The 18,747-nt window shown below is 41.2% G+C and overlaps 1 protein-coding gene across 6 annotated transcripts in view; it reads left to right on the forward strand.

The window, feature by feature from the left end:
* The first annotated feature begins 8,730 nt into the window (after positions 1 to 8,730).
* ZZZ3 (zinc finger ZZ-type containing 3) overlaps positions 8,731 to 18,747 on the forward strand; it is a 142,164-nt gene continuing 132,147 nt past the window's right edge. For 3 of the 6 annotated variants that reach the window (XR_009213704.1, XM_032155537.2, XM_058439650.1), the window contains exon 1: positions 15,753 to 16,835. The gene's annotated coding sequence lies outside the window, so the exon portion shown is untranslated. Of the gene's footprint in view, positions 8,864 to 9,437; positions 9,534 to 15,752; positions 16,862 to 18,747 lie in introns of those variants that run through there. The other 3 variants (XM_032155535.2, XM_032155543.2, XM_058439649.1) reach the window with 3 other exon arrangements.

Below are 18,747 nucleotides of genomic sequence, written 5' to 3' on the forward strand. Positions count from 1 at the left end.
CTTGAATGTTGAATTTATTTGATAGACGTTAAAGGTAAAAGGTACAAAGTTTGTTAATATTAATACCTTCTTGCTGTTTCTATTTTACTTTATTTATGTATTCTTTTGAGACAGAGTCTCACCCTTTCCCAGGCTGGAATGCAGTGGCACAGTCTTGGCTCACTGCAACCTCCGCCTCCCAGGTTCAAGTGATTCTCCTGCCTCAGCCTCCCAAGTAGCTGGGATTACAGGTATGAGCCACCACACCCAGCTAATTTTTGTATTTTTAGTAGAGATGGGGTTTCACCATGTTGGCTGGGCTAGTTTCAAACTCCTGATCTCAGGTGATCCACCTGCCTTGGCTTCCAAAAGTGTTGGGATTACAGGTGTGAGCCACTGTGCCCAGCCAATTTATTTTAAAATTTTTATTTATTTTGAGATCGGGTTATGAGACTGGCTAGTTTTTATCTCTTTTTTTTGGTAGAGATGGGGTTTCGCCATTTTGCCCCGGCTGGTTTCAAACTCCTGGGCTCAAGTGATCCAGCCACCTCGGCCTCCCAAAGAGCTGGGGTTATAGGTGTGAATCACTGCACCTGGCCTCTTGTTATTTCTTAATCAAAAGTATGCAAACAAGTCATTCAGTGTAGTAAAGTTGGTTTTTATTTTTATTTTTTTTTTTAGACAGGGTCTCTTGAGCTCTGTCAGTCACCTAGGCTGGAGTGCCTGGTGTTGAATACAGCTCACTGCAGTCTCCATCTCCTGGGATCAAGCGATCCTCCCACCTTAGCCTCCTGAGCACCTGAGACCACAGGTGTGCACCACCACACCTGGATAATTTGTTTTATTTTTTGTAAAGTCTGACTTTATTGCTTGGGCTGGTAATCAGTGTAGTAAAGTTTTGATGTTTAATGAAATGCATTTTAATAAGCAGCCATTTAAGATCTATCTGAAGTTTTAAAAAATATATAGTAAAATATGATTCTACTATGATCTTCCTCAAGGTCTGAATGTTACTGATTTTTTTGTGAATCACCAGAATTTAGTGTAGTGCCTAGTATTTATCGGTTAATCAAAAAAGATTTGGTTTTAATGATTGTTACTTATTGAAACTTAGAATGTTTCAGTCATTTTACTGAAGTTCTTTCCTTATATTTAATCCTCCTAACAACTCTATGATGTAGGTTAAATGGTTTGCCCAAAGTCATACAGCGAAGAAGTGGCAGATACAGGACTCCAACTCATGGCTTCATATAATAAAGAGCCTATTTTAAATTGAGACTAGTAGTCAGAAAATTATTTACCATAATGTAATCCCCAATGAATTCCTTTGAAACTGGTTGTGGTATCAGTCATACCAGTAGTGTCTGTTATTGGGATATACAATAAGAAATTATATATATATATATATATATATATATATATATATTTTTTTTTTTTTTTTTTTTTTTTTTTTTAATACACTCTGTTGCTCAGGCTGGAGTGCAGTGGCGCAATCTCAGCTCACATGTGACCTCGACCTCCTGGGCTCAAGCAATTCTCCCACCTCAGCATCCTGAGTAGCTGGAACTACAAGAATATGCCACCACACCCAGCTAATTCTTGTATTTTTTGTAGAGACAGCGTTTTGCCATGTCACCCAGGCTGGTTTCGATCTCCTGAACTCAAGCAATCCAGCTGCCTTGGTCTCCCAGAGTGTTGGGATTACAGGCGTGAACCACCATGACCGGCCAATTTTTTTTTACATTATAATTGTCAAAATACATAATATGTTAAGTAAAGGTCTAGCAATACCATAGACTCATAGCTAAAGATTGATCTATGTGTTGACAGATGTGGGATAAAATAAATAGTTTCTCTAAGGATGATTTTCCTGGAAGTAAGCTGAGAATTAGGAAAATTGCAATCAAAGGCTAGTGAGAGCCTATATGTGTTAAGAGTGTATTGATTTATAGGCCAGGCGTGGTGGCTCACGCCTGTAATCCCAGCAGTTTGGGAGGCCAAGGTGGGTGGATCACTTGAGGTCAGGAGTTTGAGACCAGCCTGACCAACATGGTGAAACCCCATCTCTACTAAAAATACAAAATTAGCTGGCGTGGTGGCATGTGCCTGTAATCCCAGCTACTCGGGAGGCTGAGGCAGGAGAACTGCTTGAACCTGGGAGGCGGAGGTTGCAGTGAGCCAAGATCGTGCCACTGCACTCCAGCCTGGGCAACAAGAGCAAAACTCCATCTAAAAAAAGAAAAAAGCGTCTTGATTTATAATATGAAGGTGATTACTTTTGAGGCCCTCAAGTCCGTTTGTTTAAATTCAAATCCTAGTAGCTATATTAACTGATTTGGAACAATATTTAAAGTTCTCTGATTTCCAGTTTTCTTCATTTGCTAAATGAGAATGTTGTAGTTTGAGCTTTCCAGGAAGCAGACACTGAGATAGTGTTAATGCATGTGTATGATTTGTTGGGGAATAACACAGATGAAAGAAAATGAGAGAAACAGGATTGAGCAGGAGGAGTAACCAGAATGATGCAGACCTCACAAATTCTCTTCACGTGATGTTATCGTTGTGAGAAACTGAGAGAAATTCATCTTTAGTCTTAGTCCTGGAGTAGTAATGCCTCCTGTGGGCAAAATATTTGTTACCCTAGGCATACTGAACCTGTTATAACTGATTTTGTTTTTCCTTGTTACAACATCTGCTACAAAGCTTAAAGCAAGTGTTCAGGACCTTAGAGCATGTTTTTTTTTTTTTTTAATTATTTATTTTGAGACAGTCGTGCAGTGTTGTCTAGGCTGGAGTGCAGTGGCATGGTCATGGCTCACTGCAGCCTCAACCTCCCATGCTCAAGCAATCCTTCCACCTCAGGCTCAGCTGGGACCACAGGCATGTGCCACCACACCTGGCTAATTTATTTTTATTTTTTGTAGGGATGGGGTTTCACTATGTTGCCCAGGTTGGCCTTGAACTCCTGTGCTCAAGCAGTCCTTCTAGCTTGGCCTCCCAAAGTGCTGGGACTACAGAGGTGTGAGCCAGTGCACCCAACCAAGCATGTATTTTTGTGCATCATTTTTGTTTCTATTTTCTTTTTGCCCTAAATTTCCCATTTTAATTATTTTGAATTCTATTTTACCTGTTATACTGATTTTTTTGGGGTAAGCTACATGTCTTTTTAGAAACAAGCAAGGTATAATTATTAAAAATATGGCCTATTTGGTGATGTATAACAATGTCTTCCCCACCAGACAGTAGGCAGCAAAAGGTTTTGTCTTGTTCACCCCCTTGTGTTTAACATAATGTATGAGACAAAATAGGTTCCTGGTAAATTTGTCTAATAAGTTCACATTTAGGACTCCATTTTCAAATTTCTTCCTCGCTGGTTTTTGGTTACCACTGTTCAGTTTTCCTTTACAGTTCTAGGCCCTCATTTCTCCTTTGTAGTTTTTACTTTCTTCCTTGACCTCAACAATGTCAGTGCTTCTCAGGGTTTTGTTCTTGATTTTGTTTTTCTCACTCTGTGCTCTCCCTGGGTAACCAAATCTAAACCTCAGGTTCCAGTTACTATTTCTAAGCTAAAGACTCACAAAGCTGTACTTGCAGCTGAGACCTGAAGCCAGCATCCTTGACATGTATCTAACTGACTCTTGGGTTCTTCATTTAGATGTACTGGAGTTGCCTGAAACTCATTATACTCTAATGAAACACACCATTCCCCCATCTAAACTTGCTCCTACTTTAGTATTTTCTGTGGTCATCAATAATACCTCCATCTCCCTGGTCACCGAAGCCTAGACTCTCCTTTCACTTCCCACTAATTCAACCACCCAAATCTTAGGAGATTCAGCCCCCAAAAGAGCTGGACATATACTGCGTTTGGACATGGGGGCACTTATTAAACCAATCATAATGCCATGATAGTGCCCCCAAACAGAAAAGTGGTTAAATTATGCAATCATTTATCAGGGTTTATTTTTATTTTTTAGAGATGGGGTCCCACTGTGTTGCCCAGGCTGGGCTGCAGTGGCATGATCATAGCTTACTGCAGCCTCAAACTCCTTGGCTCAGGTGATCCTTCTGCCTTAGTTTCCAGAGTAGCTGGGAGTACAGGTGTGTAGCACCAAGCCCGGCTAATTTTAAAATATTTTTTGTAGAGATGGGATGTTGCTATGTTGCCCAAGCTAGGCCTGAACTCCTGACTTCAAGTGATTCTCCCACATTGGCCTCCCAAAGTGCTGGGATTACAGGTGTGAGCCACTATGCTTGGCCCAGTTCTTGGGGTTTTTGAAGAATATTTAATGACATAGAAAAAAGCTTATGATCCAATGAAAGAAATTAGGATAGATGACTTCGTATCCGATTTTATATACATGGGGAAAAAAACAGTGGTTTCTTTCAGGCAACAGTAAGTAGTAGTAGTAAATAATAACTTCCATCCCATGTAGGGGGCTTTGCATCAACTGTTCTCTTTCTCTGGAGTGTTTTTACCACCTTTGCCCAACTCCTAAATGCATTCACACTTTAGAAGTAGTGAATGCATACTTCATCTCAGATTGGATGTTGTTTCCTCAGAAGTACTTTAGAACATGTATTTACTTTTGGGCATATGGACATATTCTCATAGTGACCTGCACTTTTTTTTTATGTTCTCCAATTTAAAACTTTTAATTAAGGCCAGGCGCGGTGGCTCACGCATGTAATCTCAGCACTTTGGGAGGCCAAGGTGGGCGGATCACGAGGTCAGGAGATCGAGACCATCCTGGCTAACACGGTGAAACCCCGTCTCTGCTAAAAATACAAAAAATTAGCCAGGCGTGGTAGCGGGCGTCTGTAGTCCCAGCTACTCGGGAGGCTGAGGCAGGAGAATGGCGTGAACCTGGGAGGCGGAGCTTGCAGTGAGCCGAGATCGCGCCACTGCATTCCAGCCTGGACGACAGAGCGATCCGTCTCAAAAAAAAAAAAAAAGTAAACTTTAATGTCGAAAATGCAGACTCGGGGGGGGGGGGGGCGCAGAAAGATCACACACAAGGCTGTCACTTCACACTTGGAGGGTTGCACAGCGGCCAGCAGAGGCGCTCCTCACTTCCCAGATGGAAGGAGGGGTGGGGGGCGGGGCGACCGGGCAGAGGCCTTCCTCACTTCGCCGTCTGGGCTGCCGCAGGCAGAGGCGCTCCTCATATTCCAGACGGTGCGGTGGCCGGGCAGAGGCGCTCCTCACTTCCGAGACAATGAGGGGACTGGGCAGAGGCGTTCCTCACTTCCTAGACGGGGTGGGGGCCGGGCAGAGGCACTCCTCACTTCCCAGACGGGTGACCTGCACTTTTCATGAATGGCACTAACCAGTTTGAATTTATGTGATTATATTTTAAATGTCAGCCTCCCTCCCTAGACTGTGGGCTCTGTCAGAGTAGGGTCTGTGCTTGCTTTGTTCACCACTATATCTCTAGCACCTTGTATGGCACCTGGCATATTTGTTGAAAGAATGAACTACATCAATGATTTTCAGAGTGTATTCTGAGGTAGCATCTTATGTGCCGTGGTAAGGGACTGAGGAAAATGTCAGCTGGTTGCCTACTCCCAGGTCCTGTTTTATTTGGCTCAAATATTGGATCCTGGCATAAGAATATGAGTATACAAGAAATTTCCAGTGCTTCAGAAAATATTGTACAAACTGCTGAATTAGTTGATGTTAATGTATCTTCCATCTTCAATATTCTGTGATCCTAGGTGAAAATAACAAAGGGGGCCAGGCGTGGTGGCTCACGCCTGTAATCCCAGTACTTTGGGAGGCTGAGGTGGGTGGATAGCTTGAGGCCAGGAGTTTTGAGACCAGCCTGGGCAACATGGCAAAACCTCATCTCTATAAAAAATGCAAAAATTAACTGGGCACTGTGGTGCATATCTCAGCTACAAGGGACACCGGAGGCTGCAGTGAGCCTAGACCGTGCCAGTGCACACCAGCTTGGGCGACAGAGCGAGATCCTGTCTCCAAAAGAAAAAAAAAGAAAATAACAAAATAACAAAGGCCATGTAGGAATATGTATGTCGTAATTAGGGAGTGGTACTTGCCAGCAAAGTTGGCCGTGGTTCCCTTTTCCAGGAGCAATGAAGCTCCTCTCTCCTACTCTTACCTGAGGATCTCAGGGGTGCTTATCCCTTTCCACTTGGCTAAGAGTTGTTCTCAGGCCTAGAGTTTTTTCTTGGCTACCCTCTTTACCATCCATGAGCTTTCTCCTTATCCTGTAGGGATTACCCCGAAGACCCTACAGTCCAGCCATTTGGGGTTACTTGTAGTTTTCTCCCATTCACATACTCATTCATGCAGTTCCCTCAGCCAAGAATTATCTTTTTTTCTTCTTAGCAAAGTCATCCTGTAACTTAAATGCCAATCCTTTTAAGAAGCCCTTCCCAGAAGCCCTCCTCCCCTCCCACAATACTTTATGTTTCTATATAGAAACTTCTGCAGTTCAAATGGGCAAGTTACTTGCTTTATCAATAGAAAAATACAAATAATGTTACAGGCTGGGTTCCCGGGAAGCACACTCTTACATGACTAGTGTGCAGGAGATTTATTAGGGAATGCTCTCAGGATCATCACTTGTGGGAGGGAAGAAAAGCTGAACTGGGCAGAAGAAGTTGGGCTTCAATGAAGTCTCAATGGAATGCCTTAGCTGATCCTGCAGGTTGTTCTGCAGCAGAAGAAAATCCATCAGAATTGTACCAAATGGAGGTGAGAGGGCTGGGCCTTTTATCCCTGCATTGATCAGTCACTGGATGTGGCCTCTCTGAGAACATTATGACACTGTGACACTGGCGTGCCTGAAAGGGGCTGACAACCGATGGCTGGCTGTGGGTATGACTCTTGGCGGCAGCAGCTCAGTTCTTTATTCCTGAAGTGGGGTCTGAAAAGTGCATCTCAAGGCCTACCACAAATAGTATATATCTCATGGGATTGTCAGAAGCCTAAAATAGGGTAACACAGAAAAGTACACAGCATTTGGCCTGGCACATAGGAATCAAAAGCATGCTAAGTATGGTTATTATAATAGAATTTGGCTCTGTAAGTAGAAAGAGCAAGGTAGGGAAACGTGTTTATTTTTGTATCTCTAGTCTTAGTATAGGGCACTAGTATGTTTTATCTTTCCTTTTTTATTTTTGAGACAGTCTTGCTCTGTCGCCCAGGCTGGAGTACAGTGGCGCGATCTCGGCTCACTGCAACCTCCACCTCCTGGGTTCAAGCAATTCTGCCTCAGCCTCCCAAGTAGCTGGGATTACATGGGATAACAAGGCGTGTGCCACCACACCTGGCTAATTTTTCTATTTATAGTACAGACGAAGTTTCGCCATGTTGGCCAGACTGGTCTTTAACTCCTGACACCTCAGGTGATCTGCCTGTCAAGGCCTCCCAAAGTGGTGGGATTACAGGCGTGAGACACTGCGCCCAGCCTCCCCCACCCCCGTTTTTTTTTTTTTTTTTGACATACTGCCACCCAGAAACACTAGTATGTTCAATAAATACTTGATGTTAATTAATATAAAAACATGTAACCCTTTTTCTTGAAGTAGATGTTAGAGTTGAACTCAAAGCTAAAACACAAAACACCATTTAAACCATTTAATAACTTATTAGCAACATAAAAGAAGGCACAACACGTATCCACTTGCCTGAAAAAAAAAATAATGTTGCAAAGGAAAACAAAAGTAATGAAGCAGCACTGGACAATTGTCAAAGAAGAGCCCCAGTTAATGGCTTCTACCACTGGATTTTATATTTTTGGAACATAATCTTTATAGCCAGGGAAGGAGGTTTAGCTGTTTTTCCACAGCTCATAAATGATGAAGTTGTTTATCTTCATTAATGTGTGTTGGGCTTTATTTTCCTACATGCTCAATATCGTTGGTAGATCTGGTTTGATATTACTGAGCACTGCTTTGTGCCAGACACAATTCTGGGGATACAGCAATGAGCAAAACAGTTTACTAAGTCCCTGCTTTTAAAAATCTTACATTCCTGGTGGTGAGGATACTGACAAATAAATAAGGTCTGGAAGTTGTAACTTATGAAGATATAAAAGCAGGTAAAAAGTTAAAGCAATGGTGCAGGTGTACTTTTTTGGATACAGTGGTCTGGGCAGCTCTCTGAGAAGGGACCTGAAATATGCATCGAACATCGACGAGTTAAAAAAAAATCTGGAGGAAATGTTCTGCCAGAGAAATCAGCAAGCGCAAAGGCCCGAAGTGATTCGAGCTTGCGTGCTGTGGTACCAGCCGGAAAGCCAGAGGTGAACGAGGGGAGGCAGAAGCATCATCCTAAATACATGTATGGATGTTCTCCTGGCTTGAGACCACAGTGCTAAGGGAGCTGGGGTTTACAAATCTCTCAGGAGGCCACAAAGGGCAGGATGAAGCCGATTTCCAACGGCGGAGCTAGGAGGACGCCTTTCCTCTGCTAGGGCCAGGTTGGACGGTTGCAAGGGATGGACTGCAACTCGCCCTCGGAAGACCAACCTTCGCCCAGGGGCAGGGACGGGCCGGGGAGGGCCTCGGCGGCCCCCGACCCGCGGGCGCTGCACGGGCCGCGGTTACCAGCAGGCGGTGTAGTGAGCGCGCCTGCAGCAGCAGCAGCAACACCAGCAGCAACAGCAGCAGCAGCAGTCGCCGCCGCCGCCGCCCGCCAGTCCCAACGAGGAGAAAGGAGGGGACCGGAAGGAGCCGCTGGTGCTGCGGGAAGTGGCAGGAGCAGGAGGCGGGGACCCACCTGGAAGCGCCGCGGCGCCGCTAGCGAGCTTCCTGCAGCGGTGGCCACCCGAGCAAGCGCCGTGGCGGGGGCGGAGAGCGGCCACGGCGGCGGCGCCTCCCGAAGTGGCCCGTGGCGTCCGACCCCGCGTGAAAGGTGAGCAAGAGCTCGGGACACGTGGTGAGGGCCAGACACGGGGGAGGGAGAATGAAGGGGGAGGGAATGGGGGTGGCAAACGATCGGCTTGGGACCCGGATTTAGAGCCAAGTACCGGGAGGGGGTGGGCTGGAGGCGACGACTGCGACGGCTGCGACGGCGAAGCCCCCACGTGGGGCGGGGGTGCGCGCGCACGTGTGCGCGGGCGAGGGGGGGGGGCGGGGAGGGCTTTTGGGAGGGCGTCGGGAGCGCGCTCGCTCAGTAACGGCCCACGTGACGGGCACGCCGAAAATATTTCCACATGACAGGGAGGCTGCCTGAGGCAGCGCGCTGCGGTCTGTTTATGTAGTATAACCGTGGTAATCGGAGGTTCTTAAGATTTCCGCTTTTTTCCTGTACAAGGGGAAAGGAGGAGACATAAAGCGGAAAGACTTCCTACTGTCTCAGTGTTTTAAATGTTCACTACTCCGTTAGTGAAGTGCTTTCTAAGTTCCGAAATACTGATTTTTTTCTGTACCGCCATGTTGGGTCTAGAGGAAGCTCGCGAGATGCGAGTGGGTTTGTATCGCGAGATCTCTCGATTCTCGCGGGACCTCGTTGGCAGAGCAGTTGTCCTGGATGGCGGAGCCTTGGGTTCCGGGGGCCTGGGACCTGCAACTCTTTCTACAAGGCAAGTCGTTAGGGAGGGGCCCGGGGCGAGTGCCTCTTGGTGCCGGGATACGTGCTGCATCAGCTTCCCATAGTCTTGAAGGGAATACAGTAACCCCATTGAGGCAACACTGCCCTCCCCATCCCCCTGCGGGCGCTCCGCCACCTGCAAAAGCATATGCACCCCTCACCCGGGTCCTCCCCAGGCAGTGATAGTTCCACCCTGTCCTACTCACTGGAAGTCCGGGAGCCGTGCTCGCGCAGACCTGATGATTCCATTGGATACCGTTCCTCTTACTTTAAAACGTTCTTGTCAGTTTTTCTCTTCTTGCCATTTTCTAAAGTATTCCAGACCGGTTAACTATTCTGTCACGTTTTCTGCTGCAGTACCTGACTCCAGTCTCCTGAAACAGAACTCCTCCCATCTATTTTCTCTGGGTGTCTTTACTCGTCACCCTGACTTCGTATTTTCAGTAACTTTTGGCAGTATTTGGAGGGCCCATTATGTCTCTGACAGCACCTGTGGTCAGAATAAAATCCTGCTTTTAATCATTTTGTACGTGCCTATTAACTCAGTTATCGGTAGGGTTTTAATTACTACTGTGTTACTGAGGTTGCCATCTTTGATGTTTAGGGATGGTTGTTTTAGGTTATATATTTAAGGTAACAGATTGTTTCATGTGATTTTTTTTTTTTGAGACGGACTCTCGCTCTTGTCGCCTAGGGTGGAGTGTAGTGGGGCGATCTCGGCTCATTGCAACCTCCGCCTCCCGGGTTCAAGCGATTCTCCTGCCTCAGCCTCTCGAGTAGCGAGTAGCTGGGATTACAGTCGCGCTTCAGCACGCCCGCTAATTTTTGTATTTTTGGTAGAGACGGGGTTTCACCATGTTGGCCAGTCTGGTCTCAAACTCCTGACCTCAAGTGATCCACCTGCCTCGGCCTCCCAAAGTGCTGGGATTTCTGCGCTTTACAGGCGTGAGCCACCGCGCCCGGCCTCAGGTCAACTTTTTAGTAAAGAGCGAACTCATTAACTTTGGTATCAGAGTTTGAGCTTTATTTTTCGTAAATGAGTTTGAAATCAATATTTCTCTCCAATTCCCTAATGTCTCAGAAATGAATTTACAATATACCTTTGTTTTTTCGTATTCTTAAGTAGTGTTTGGATTTTATTTAGTAGTTGCAGTACTAAATAAGGAGTGGGGAGTTAATTACAAAACGAATCAGGTGACTAGTTAATTCATTCGTAGTTTGTGTTTTAAAACTACAGAAGTGTTTTTTTTTCCTATACATAATACAGAGAGGTATATAGTATAGAGTAACACAGTGCTTGTTTCACGGTACCACAAAGTTCCAGTCCTCAGTCTTAAATCTCTGTAACCAGCCTTTGTGGTTGCTGTGTGTCATTCCAGATATTTCCATGTTTTAGTTTAGTTTTTGTTTCTTAAATGAAGGGGAGAAAGTGTTGTTTTAATGGAGTACCAACACAGTATTGGCAATCAGTAAACATTTTTTAACTAAATTAAATTTTTATTTAGTGATATATGCGTGTTTGTCAAGACTTATGTATGCATACTTAAGCAGATTTTTTTGTTTGTACTGATTTTTTTGGTAGTATAATCTTGTGAAAATATCACAAGTAACAGTGTTATTTTTTCAGTAAAGTTGATTTATTGTGCTTGGTAGCTTTGCACAGAAAGAAAGTACATGTAAAACAAGATTTAAATAAATTAACGTTTTATCACTTGAGTTTTATATTTTTATGTTTAATGTTTGTTGTATATTTAACTTTATATATTATATATTCTAAACTGTAACCTAACTATATAGGAGTTTTTCAGACGTTTTAAAAGTTTATCAGTGTGATTAAAATGATAGTTTGACCATGCAATTTAGTGATCTCAATTGGAGAGTGGTAGACATCTTAGTAGTTGGTACAAACAAAGGTATATGCTTGAAGTTGCTAAGCGGCTATCATTTTGTAAGTGTTGTTTTTGTAATTTCCCCCCCCCCCAAACCTACCAGTAATAATATTTATCAGACCAGTCACGTAAGAAAAGTGTCCACTCTTTGGGCAATGTGGTTTTTTGTTGTAACAGTGCAAGTAGAAATGTTGAGGAATAGAAGTGAGTGTTGAGAGGTATGATGTTGGAAAGAGGAAAACGGGACATTGGGAGTGTAGAGGTTGATACTGAAATGGAATTGGACAAGTTGGGGAGAAAAGAGGAATGTAGAAGGTTGACAGTGAGGCAAGAGCCATGGTCCAAGAATAGGCTCATAATAGTTGGAGGACACCCCAAGTCAGTATTTGAGGCAACTTTCTCCTAATTTTTTTTTTTTTTTTTTTTTTTTTTTTTTTTTGAGACGGAGTCTCGCTCGGTCGCCCAGGCTGGAGTGCAGTGGCGCAATCTCGGCTCACTGCAAGCTCCGCCTCCCGGGTTCACGCCATTCTCCTGCCTCAGCCTCTCCGAGTAGCTGGGACTACAGGCGCCCGCCACCACGCCCGGCTAATTTTTTGTATTTTTAGTAGAGACGGGGTTTCACCCTGGTCTCGATCTCCTGACCTCGTGATCCGCCCGCCTCGGCCTCCCAAAGTGTCTCCTAATTTTTTTAGACAGTTCTGGATCCATTCACAGAATTGCTAGATATTTCCTGTCATAAAAGTCAGCAGCTTAAGGTTATACTTAATTGAAACCTTGTGAATTCTTTACTTTAGATAAAGCTATTCTGTTAAATAACATTTAAGTACATTTTATTATTATTTTTAGAAGTGGGAAATTGTGAAAATGACAATGAGTTTGAAGGTCACAGTTCTACAATGGTCTTTGCAAAGGTATCTACATAAGTTTAGCTTGGTAACTGGGCCTTTAATAGTCCACGTGCATCTGATTTATGAAATGATGTATGTTCTTTGTTCTTAGAACTTTTGTTTTATAAACTTTTCAGTAGTGGGTCTTGGAAAATACCAGTCTTTTACAGACACAAAATTATTTGAGGTACTTGGTGGAAATATATTGAGAAAAATCCAAGGAAGAGGAAAAATGTATTTTTACATGGTTTGTGTTTGTTTGAGTAGAATTTAAATAACCAAGAAATTTAATTTTCATTTTTCTCAATTATTACGGTCATATAAATGATGAGAGCTAATGAACTTAAGTGATCAGAGGAAATTAGTAACAGTGATGATATAATAATACTGATTTATTCTCACTTGAATTTTTTCCTTAAGGTCTGACACCATGCCAATTTCTACAGACCTGTAACTTTAAGTTACCTTAAGCTGGGCCTGGTGGCTCACGCATGTAATACCAGCACTTTGGGAGGGAGAGGTGGGAGGATTGCTTGAGACCAGCAACAACATAGTCAGACCACGTTTCTACCAAAGAAGAAAAAAAAAATTAGCTGGGCGTGGTAGTGCACGCCTGTAGTACCAGCTACTTGGGAGGCTCAGATGGGAGGATTGCTTGAGCCCAGAAGGTTGAGACTGCAGTGAGCTGTGATTGCACCATTGCACTCCAGCCTGGGCAACAGAGTGAGTGAGACCCTGTGTCAAAAATAAAATAAAAACACCTAAATTTCATATGAAGATTCAGTTTGGAGTTACCTACAAGAAATCGTTGCTAGAAGAGTTTCATTTTTATAGTAGTATTTACTAGAGATTTGGTATATACTCTGGTGCAAATTTCTGTAGTTAATGCTCTGATAACCACTATAATTGTACTCTGAAAACCACTCTCAGTAAATATTTCCCAAAGTCCAAAGTCTTGATTATTTTGTTTAACCCTTTCCTTCTCACCTTTCTGTTTTTCTTTTCAGCTGATTTTTCTCATCTATGTAGGTAATTTTTGTCTTATTAGAGAGGAGTGAGTTGAGTAACTTGCCCTGAGGAGAATATCACTTTGTGATTAATCAAACTATTCAGGTATTATTATTACTGTTGTTTTGGAACTTCAGTATGTTTGTAAGTTAGAGTCAGTAATTCAGCCGACATTTATTGCTAATGACCTCAGCCATTTGAAACATAACAGAAATCCTGGACATAAAAAAATCTCTAAGCCTTCAAAATGACTGCAACCAAGTATAATAAGCCATTAGCCTTTATTAGGAAACTACTAATTGGAATTAGTCCACAGATTCAAATCTTCAGTGTTGGCCATTGGAGTTAGGGACATTGGCAGCTGAAATGTCATCTTCGGGGGAAAAGGAAGAACTGTTAAAAAGTAAGTGGAACTATGGTAGAATAGTGTTTTAAGGCCATTACATAAAGACATACACTCCTATAATCACTAACTTGTGAAGGAATGACAGTATCACAGAGCAGCCTAGTAAGTTGATGCATCACAGTGATAACTTTAATAATAAACTTTTATTCTGTGTACTATGTTTAAGGAAGTAAGAAATTGGTGTCTTTTGAGATTGCTATAAAAGTAACCATTTTCAAAATTCTGTTAATTAAATGTTAAGTTTCAGTTTTCTGGAAAATTTACTTGTAGATCTCTCCTTATCGGATGATACCAAATAAAAATGGTACTATTGTGTATGGAACTTCCTTTGTTTTATTTTATTATTTTAAGCTATTTATCTTTCTACTTAATATTTCAAGGAATTACTCCCAAACAAGGCTCTATTACATTTAATATTTGATGTCAGTAATGAACAACCAATTGCCTAAAGATTAGCACATTTGCTAATGAAGAAGATAGTAAAGCAGATAATTAGAATTAGTAAATGACCTATGCATATGATTCAGTTGTATAGTTTTGAATCCTGGTATTGAGTCTATTAGCCAAAGTGTCCTAAGGTGCCAGGTTTTTGTAGTGAGTTTTTTTCATTGCATTGCTGGCCTTCTCTGTCTCATTTACTATGTTAACTTAAACCTTATGCTTTCATTAGTGGTAAAGTAGATAGTTTTTGACTTGTGTGTAAGGGGTGTGTATGTATTTTAATGACTTTGAAAGCTGGTTTGAGGAACTAGATCTTGGGAATTAATATAATTATTATTAGCATTTTGATATATTTCTTCCATTATTTTAATGTATATTTTTTATGTATTTGTGGGTAAAAACATTTAATTTCATGTCCTGCTTTTTAACCTACTGTTAGGTACCTCTTTCCCATTCTCACAATGCATCTTAATAACTATCATCATAAGTGATTGTAAAATGTTCTGTGCAGTGAACATATCATGTTATTCCCCTATGTGAAGAACATATTTATACATGTTTCTTGTATATAGTATTATATCTCTCTTGTATATTGCCAGAATTGATTTTTTAGGTACATTTTGAAGGCTCTTAAAACATACTGCACAATATTAATCAAAAGGGATAAATTTGTATTCTCGAGTGGTTGTTACCCTATACTCATCAACATTTAACATTTTTTATAAAGGTTTAATGGGAGTGTATGACATATTGTGCTTTATTTCTTTAATTACTGAGGTGAAGCAGGTTTATAGGTGTATTTATCTTGCGAACTTTCAAGATAAATAGATTTTAACGTTATTGCAGTCAAACATCTTTTTGTTTGTTTTGAGACAGAGTCTTGCTCTATTGCACAGGCTGGAGTGCATTGGCACCATCTCGGCTCACTACAGCCTCTACCTCCCGGGTTCAAGCGATTCTCCTGCCTCAGCCTCCTGAGTAGCTGGGACTACAGATGCACGCCACCACACCCGGCTAATTTTTGTATTTTTGTAGAGATGGGGTTTTGCCATGTTAGTCAGGCTGGTCTGGAACTCCTGACCTGAGGTGATCCACTTACCTCGGCCTCCCAAAGTGCTGGATTACAGGGGTGAGCCACCGTGCCTGGCCCAAACATCTTGATATAATTTTGTTCTACTGATTTTATGAAATTCCTCCCTTTTCAGAACTGTAATAAACAATATTGGTTTAATTCTGTTTGTTTAGTTTTTCTAAGTTAGATTTAAATAAATTTAAGTTTTTACCTCATCTGGCATTGGTGTGAAAAGAGAATCTAAATGTTTTCCTCCAAATTGGTAATTTTCTCAACTCTATTAAATAATGCTTTATTTAATTTTTTAATTTTTCTCATTTTTTGTTATGATTCATTTTTACATTTTAATCATTTTTATTTTAAATTGTTTATTTTTACCCCAAGCCTTAAAAACATTCATATTGTTTTTAGATGATTCTGTGATATGTTTAATATCTTTTGCCTTGGCTTTCTTATTGTGGTGTTTGTTTCCTTATTTATTTTTAAGATTACTGTAAGTCGAGGATAATAAAGCTTATTTTTTAACAAAACAATGTTTTATAATTCCTTTTCTTGTCAGCCAGAATTTGAAATAAGATTTTTTCTATACCACATAATTTAGTTGCATTGAATGAAAATTTCCCCCTTCTTGAACAGAGATAAAATGTTAAACTACTTAAAAGTACTATGCTGGCCACAGTGGCTCATTCCCGTAATCCCAACACTTTGAGAAGCTGAGGTGGGAGGATTGCTTCAGCCCAGGAGTTGGACACCAGTCTGGGCAACATAGTGTGACCTCATATCTACAAAAAATACACAAAATTAGCTTGGTGTGGTGGCGTGTGCCTGTACTTTGAGCTACTGGGGAGGATGAGGCGGAAGGATCACTTGACCCCAAGAGGTTGAGGCTACAATGAGCCCAGAGTGAGTGTAACTCACTCCAGCCTGGGTGACACAGTGAGACCCTTGTCAAAAAACCCCCAACCAACAAGTACAGTACTAGAGACTGTAAGGAGTAAAACTACTTTGGCAGATTTTGGGGAATTAGAGAAATTAACTCCTAAGATTAACAGTTTAGGATGTATGCTTAAAGTGTTAAACAGCGGTATACAACTTGATATCATATACCTCTAATTAATGAAAAAGTCTCATTTAACAGCTGTAGGACTCAGGTTACAGAATCACAATACCTTTCTTTTTCAAATGTTGAGATAGCAATATGATACATTTACTGAAATTTAATAACATAAGACATTCAAGTAAGCTTTAGGAAGGTATCTATATCAAAGAGCATTTTTAATACTGAAAGTGCTTACTGTTTACTCATGCCTTTTTTTCTGTTATGAAATAATTTGTGATCTCAAAATAATTAAAAAAGGTATTTATGTTTATTTACATTTTGAAATTGTGATGGCTACAAAGCTGTTAATTTTATTAAATGGCTTTAATATTTTCTGTTTACAGATTTTTCTGGTTACAATAATGCTAGTAAGAAAAGCCAGATTTAAGTAACTTTGAGTGTGAAAAAATAATAAATATTTGAAAAAAAAGAAGTGTGTCCTGTGCTTGAAGAACACCTACAGAGAACTGAAGATGAACAATTCGATGTGATGTAATTTCCTTCTATCTTGGGTTATGGTGAGATTTAAAGGGATTGGAACATAACACCTTTTTTCCTACTGGAATTCTGCTGCCCCATGAGAGATGAGTTGCTTTTTCAAAATGTCACTGAAATTGTCCAGGAAATAGAGTTGCTAATTATATTCTGGCACTATTTACCCTCCTTACTAGTTTTTAAAGTTTTTTTTTAATTGGTCAGAAGTTCAAGGAAAATAGATCCTGCCATTGTTACACACTTTCCCATTGGAAAGCAGATTGATGTGTTTCATAAATAAAATGAAATAATGCTTTTAGGTGGCTTGGCTGTATTATAGAGGGAACTACCAAGATTATTTCTCCTGGCAAAGGGGTGTGTGTGAGATTTATGCACTGATAGCCCTTGAAGAACTTTGTAATACTTCTCTCTTTTATTTACATTTTTTTATTTCCATAGATTATCGGGGATGTAATACTTCTCTATATTAACTCTCCACTCTCCACCCCAAACCTATAATTCTTACCTGAACTGTCTTCACTATATGTAGATTTTTATGGTGTTTTTGCAGTAATTTTTTTTTGAGACCGAGTCTTACTGTGTTGCCCAGTGATCTCGGCTCACTGCAACCTCTGCCTCCTGGGTTCAAGCAATTCTTCTGACTTAGCCTCCTGAGTAGCTGGGACTACAGGCACGTGCCACTATGTGCAGCTCATTTTTGTATTTTTAGTAGAGACAGGGTTTCACTATGTTGGCGAGACTGGTCTTGAACTCCTGATCTCCGGTGATCTGCCCACTTCGGCCTCCCAAAGCGCTGAGATTACAGGTGTGAGCCACCGCACCCAGCCAATGTGTCTTTTCCTAAGGAGAAATCTCCTCTTTTTCCTTCTTTTTAAATAACGATAAATACGATTAAAGTATAATACACATAGAAAGTTCTCATAAATGTACACCTCAGTGAATTTTCACAGTGTGAGCACACTGGTGTAATCGTCACTAAGAAGAACACTGTCAGAACTCCAGAAACTTGTGTGTTTATTCTGGTCATTAATGGTCCCTAGGTGCCACCCCCCCACCAAGAGAAACCACTCTTTTGATGTCTAGCACCACAGAATTATTTGCTTTTGAGCCTAGGATTTATATAGTGTGTATTGTTTTTGTGTTTGGCCTTTTTTGCTCAATGTTATGTTTGTGAGATTCAGCTGTTTTATTGTGTCTTCATCCTGTTCTGATATGAGTAACCTGAGAAATCCTGTAACTCAACCTGATTTGTACCTTGAGATCTCAACACTTAGACATTTTTCTCATGGCATTCGTAGTTTTCAAGAACTCCTAGGAGGGGACATCAAATAAAAGGCTTCTTTGTTTTAAACTCTGTGGTAGACCTTTTTTTGTGTTTTAATGACTTTTTTTGTGTTTTAATGCTATTTGGGTAAACAGTATATTTTAAAATTTCTGTCACTGATGGCTTATGCAGTACCTTAGCTGCTTTTGTTTTTTTTTTTCCTACTTAAAAATTTTGTCTTAAAAACTATGGTACAGGATTCCTGGCCAGCTAATGGCTTTTTGGACTTTTATCTTATGACTTGGTAGCTTACTTTTCATTCTTTGAATTCCTCAAGCAGTGATTCCCATTCTAATTTTTATGATACCATGTAGTATCTTCAGTTATTTCAAAGCATGTTGTGGGCCTCCCCACCAAGAAAAAGATTCCAATTTAAGTTTAAGCCACTTTACTTTCAAAATACATTTATGAACAGTACAACTTTTATATTTATGAACAGTACAACATTGTGGTGTGTAGATTATAAAATCAAATAGGCTGGTAAAAAAATTGGGAATCAGCTAAGAGCCTTACCTGCTTATTAACCCCTTTCAGGCTAGCTTCAAGTGTAAAGTGCAACTTTTATTTGTGTGTGTGACACAGTCT

The sequence above is a fragment of the Hylobates moloch genome, unplaced genomic scaffold, assembly GCF_009828535.3.
Source record: "Hylobates moloch isolate HMO894 unplaced genomic scaffold, HMol_V3 SCAFFOLD_5, whole genome shotgun sequence".
In the NCBI taxonomy this organism is placed as follows: Eukaryota; Metazoa; Chordata; class Mammalia; order Primates; family Hylobatidae; genus Hylobates; species Hylobates moloch.